The sequence below is a fragment of the Lates calcarifer genome, linkage group LG24, assembly GCF_001640805.2.
Source record: "Lates calcarifer isolate ASB-BC8 linkage group LG24, TLL_Latcal_v3, whole genome shotgun sequence".
Lineage (NCBI taxonomy): Eukaryota > Metazoa > Chordata > Actinopteri > Centropomidae > Lates > Lates calcarifer.
Window position 1 is genome coordinate 2240798 of NC_066856.1, and position 5576 is coordinate 2246373.

The window sequence follows — 5576 nt, forward strand, 5'->3', positions numbered from 1 at the left end:
GAAGTTGGAGCACAAAACAGCAACTAGAGATGATGCACAAAGCAGAGGCCAGCTGTAAAAATGTTCATAAATACATAAATATGCACAAACAGCTTTAGAGGAGACAAGGCAGGTATGGTTTTATGCTGAAATGGCTCTTTTAGTGTCTCATGGGTGCTACTTGAAGACAGGCCAAGCAGGCCGCTCAAAGGCTGTGCATATGTGTGTGTTTGTGTGGAACATCCACAGCTCCTCACCCAGTGCGGCCAACTGCGCAAGCTGCGTGAAGCGCTCCAATATCCCACCTAGCAAAATAAACTGGTCGATTAAAAAACAACATACAGGCCCAGTTCCACTCAGGACCTACACCTAAACTTTTCCAGTGCTGCCCCCCCCCCCCCCCCCCCCTTCACCCACACTAACCCTCTTTCTCCCCCCTCCCATCCACCTCCTTTCTTCTTTTTCACATGCTTTTACAGTGAGGTACGCTGAAAGCTCTCTTTGTTGCCACGGTCTGTGGCGTTTGAATGGTACCAAACAAGCGCCCAAGTGCACCGAGCCCCCAAGACAGCCACTGAATAGAATTCCTCCCCTGACTTCTCCCTGGCCGAGCGACAATGAGTGGGACCACTCCTTTCTAGTCAAGCCCGCACTAATGGCTAAGACAATATTTGCAGGAATGAGGGGGATTTAATTTGCATTCAGGCTGTCTCCATTTCTTTTCACAGGACTTGGGCCTGCTCAGTTCAACTGTGCCGCAGCCTCTGAAAGTACGCATTCTGCCGATTTCGCTTTGATTTTCTTTTTTACCCCCCTCCACCACCACCAAACTCCCCAACCCTGCCTTTTTTTCTGGGGGGGGGGGGGGTCTTTCAAACACCACTTGCAGCCCTGTGCTTGGTTTCCCTGATTCAAAACGGAAAAAAGAAGAGAGGGGTGGGGGGTGCTAGGGAAAGAACAGGTGTGGGTCAGAAAAGCAGAGGACAGTGTGGATTCAGAGGCGTTTTGTCAAACAGGGACAAAATGCTATCGTTGTGGCTACTGTGTTTTGTTCTCTTAAATATTACACTCATTCGCGTTTTGTGCACAGTCACGCTAATTGCATTGGTTTCCAGATTATCCTCAGGTGCAATACAACTATATCAGAGTCCTCATGATCTTGGAGGGTCCACATGAAAGTGCAACTCGAAATGTGTAGATATAACAGCCTCCAGGATTAACTATAAAAGCCTTTTATCTTAAACTGATATTCCAAAGCTATTGTTACAGGTTCAAAATTAGCTCCGGGCTACAAAAATAATTTCTCGGCCGGCACCCGATTAAATAAAGTAATTAGCAGAGTCGTTTTAAAAGGACGGTGCTTTAGATTACAAAAGAAAAATACAACAGGCAAAAACAGCCCCTAATGCTGAGTGACAGCAGAGAGAGTGGTGAGATGTCGTAAAACACCAAACTGTGTTTTTCCTTCAGGCTTTTTGAAGTCCTTTAAAGCAGGTTCCACACACATACACACACATTAAGCTATGCACACAGTGCTAATTATCACGGCTACGTTTTTACCCATTTGATGCTGGAAATGAAAATGTTCCTGAGGATTGTTACCATAGAAATCGCCTTACTAAATGCCTGTCGCATCAATTGCCACCGTATAACTGACTTTTTTGTTTTCTTGGCCAGGGAGAGGCTCAGCGCGATGCGGTAACAAAAGGACGGCGGAGCGCAACGTCAATTTGGGTATTAAAATGAGAGGGCCTGGAATGCAGCCATGAGACGTCCATCTACTGACAGACAGTCAGATCTTTTGCATACTTAAAGATGACAGTGAAATCTATATTTGGGATGCTGGGCTATGAAACAGTGATCTGCTGTGTGCTTATTTTGCTCACTGGGAATGAAAGCAACAAATGAGCTATTCAGAATTACAGTCACTTTTAAATGGCTTTTACCTGCATCCATGCATGTGCAATATACAGTAGATTGTGCACAGAGAATCTTAAATCCTCATTTCCTGAATAATTTGGCTTTACAGGAATAGTGTTGGGAAATGCTATTCTCCATTTGTTTTGTTAAGAGTAAGATGAAAAGGTAGAGGTCACTCTAATGTTTGTCTAAACATGAAGTTGGAGCCATGAAATGGTTAGCTTAGCATGAAGAATGGGGGAAACAGCTAGTCTTGCTCTGTCCAAATAAGAACAAGACTAATGGTCTACAGCCATGCTAGCTCAGTTGTTTAGGGCTGTACTTTGAGCTACATGCTGATGCCATTGTCATTGTGATTAAGTATTAGACAGAGCCACACAACCTTTCTCCCTGTTTCCTGTTTTTATACAGAAAACTAAACAGTTTCCTGACTCCAGCTATATTTTGAAGGGACAGATATGAAAGTGGTATCAATCTTCTCAGCAAGACAAAGTTTCCCAAAATGTCGACCTTGACCCTGACATTACCTCTGACCAAGCAAGTGTGGAGAGATTTAAACCTGCCTGCCACCATACTGTAAGGTGTGGGGTTGTGTTAAGAAGAAAAACACACAGTCTCTTACAAGATGATGTTACTTTGACTCTAATTTGTCCTCTGAGGGTGTAACACTGACATCGTTGCCGCCTTTAAAGTAGAGAGAGCAAAACGCTGTTGTTTTAAAGACATCTTTCAGCAGGAAAAATAAATGTAGCCTCTGTCGAGAGGTTTGTGCCTCTGGGAACGTGAAATGGTAAACAGACATTTGACAGGGCTGTTCACACACGCTGCAATAAAGCAGTTTGTGTTCGCATATTCTCTTTGAGATGTCTAAGTAGGGCTCGATGTGGGGAGCTTTTGCATATACACAGCTCTGCCTGAAATTTGTCTTTTAGCCATAAATATTCAGTTGACAAAATGAATAATAATAGGGGTGGAAACACAAAACAGGATGGGATTCTGTCTGACCCTGTGGACGACCCCTTCAAAATAATGACTGATACTATTTAAATATTGAATATCAGTTAGTGGTAGTGGGTGTGATACAGTCTCTCTTTTTAAATTCAGTTTATCTTTTCATTATGTCACTGATGAATCACCTGCTCCCTGGAATTTTCACACAAGACACTGATTATGTTTTTTCCTGCCTCACCACGCAGAGAAACGGTGTGTGTTTCTGCATATTGTGGGGTGAATGTTAAGGTGAGCCACAAGGTGTTTCTAATCACTATTCCTCTTCAATTCAGCTCTCAAAGGCAGAAAGGTAGAAAGGTAGAAAATGATGGGTAAACTTTTGGGTTGAGGAGCAGCAAAGCACATTACCACCAAACTCCAGTAAATAAGCAGGTACTTTTAGTCCAAATCCAGCCCTTTTTCCGACCCTCTCCACATTCTGGTCTGCAGGGTCAGCAGAGAGGAGGAAAAGAGAGGCATCTGCTGTCAAATCAAATCTGGTTGTCAGGGTTCTGTGCCCCACACACACACACACACACCATCACCACTCGCCTTCACAAAATAATGAAAAAAAAATCATGTACAACTTACAACAAAAACAAGGAGAGGTAGAGTGAGAGCCAGAGAGTTGGACTTGGTGAAGTGGGAGAGAAGAGCTGAAAGAAGGTGGGGAGGGAGAGAGACTGAGAGGCTGAAGTTTTGAAATGTGCATTGGGGGTGTATTAGAGTTGGGGGGTGAGGAGGAGGGAAGAGAAGCTCACTCATATCGAATGAGCACCGCGCTCGCTGTTTGCTGCCCGAGCCAGGTCTCAGACTGAGGGGGACCAGCTCCACCACCATTTTTTCGCCTGCGGTCATATTGACTCCAGCCAGGCTGTTGGGTCTGATATGACTGCAGGCTATATGTGGGCCTGGCTGCCTGGTTGGTTTCTCCATGGACAGAGGGGGGGGGGTGGGGGGTGGAAGGTGGGAGAAACCCTGTGAGTGTGTTTAGTTTTCCACAGGGCAAATACCCACACTCCCATCTACCAAATTAACGAGATGAAGTCCCGATGATAACGATTCTGACAGCTTGTCTGTCTGCTATCTGTCTTGCCGAAGTGAGAAGGAGCCGCTCGTGTCTATATGGCAGGAATACCAATGAGCCTGGTCCTTAGACAGTTTGCATTGGTAATTGCATTCCCAGAAGTCCATTTTAATGAATCTAAATTACTAAAACTTCTATTCCTGTTCTGCTAATCATGATAAGCCGATGTACCGGGCACTTGTACATTATAAGGAGTTAAAACTCAAAACATAACAAGTTTGCTCAAAAACAGAGAGATAAAAAATCTTTTCACATTCCTATTCCTTTAGTCTGTAGGGGCCTTGCCACAGGTGAGATACTCCTGTGTAAGAGCTATACTTAAACAATGACAGGTGTCCACCCTCAGTGTTGTAAAATTCTGCAATTCTACAATAACAACTTTTGATTCATGGTTCTGCTCTGAGAATTTACTTGACATTTTACAGCTTCCTGTCAATTCAAATTCTGAGGTGAATTATGATGACAGTTCTTTAAACAGCAAAGATCCTGTGTCTGTCTCTGTTTCCTCCACAGCAGCTCTGTTTAAAGGCCACATGCTCCTGAATTTAAAATTTTAACTGATTTGATCCACAGAAAACATCCACACACACACACACACACACACACAGATGTCAAGGCTCCAGTGTGTAAATGAAAACTGAAATGTTTGGAATTGCAAATGGTGCATTAGGTATTTCAAACAGATCCTGTGTTTACTTGCATCATGTTCCAAATCCAGCCAGTGGCCAATCAGATAGGGGAATACCCCAACTCATTTGCCTCTTGATCTCTCTCTCTCTCTCTCTCTCACACACACACACACACACACACAGACAAATACACCCTGGATTCCCCCAAAGAGGAAACATTAGCAGGCTTAAATGTTCTACTAGTGAGTATTTCCCTGGGTACCTAATGCTGGTCTCATGCAGAAAGCCACTTTCATCTGTCTTTGTGTCCTCATGATCATAGATGTCTCCTATTGGATCATCAAAGTGAGGCTATGTCAACAGATGACGGCACTCTATCATCTCTGCTCAGCAGAGGTTAATGGGGTTATAAGCACATCTCTGGCGAGGACAGGAACAAATATTTTGGTTTCAGGAATTATATAAGTGTAAAACCACAACACATGCAAAAAGATTTAAGTAAATAGAGCCATCCTTGAGCATTTTGATAAGTGCAGCAGAGACACAACAGGAAATGAACCCACAATTACACAGTCAGCGCTCTTTGAGATTTTTTACCCAAAATAGCTTCAAGTCAGTTAAAAGAGAAAGTATTTTTTACCAATCCCAACTGTTGACACAGATGAGAAGTCTTTAAAGTGCTCAATACAGTGGACACACACTTCCATGACAACTAGAACAAGTATATATTTATCAAAAAAAAAGCAAGCCACTCTCATTTGACAAAATATCACATTCATTAAGATAAAACATCAGTGCAGTATATTAACTATGATAAGTAGATTCCCTGTGAAAAGTGCTTTTGCAAGTGGAAAGAAGTGTTATGTTTAAAACTTGACAGCCATGTTGGTTGATTAGTCTGGTCATTTTTCAACATGATAGTCTTGTGTACACATCTGTTAAAGATATCCTGTTAATAGTCAAACAAAGAG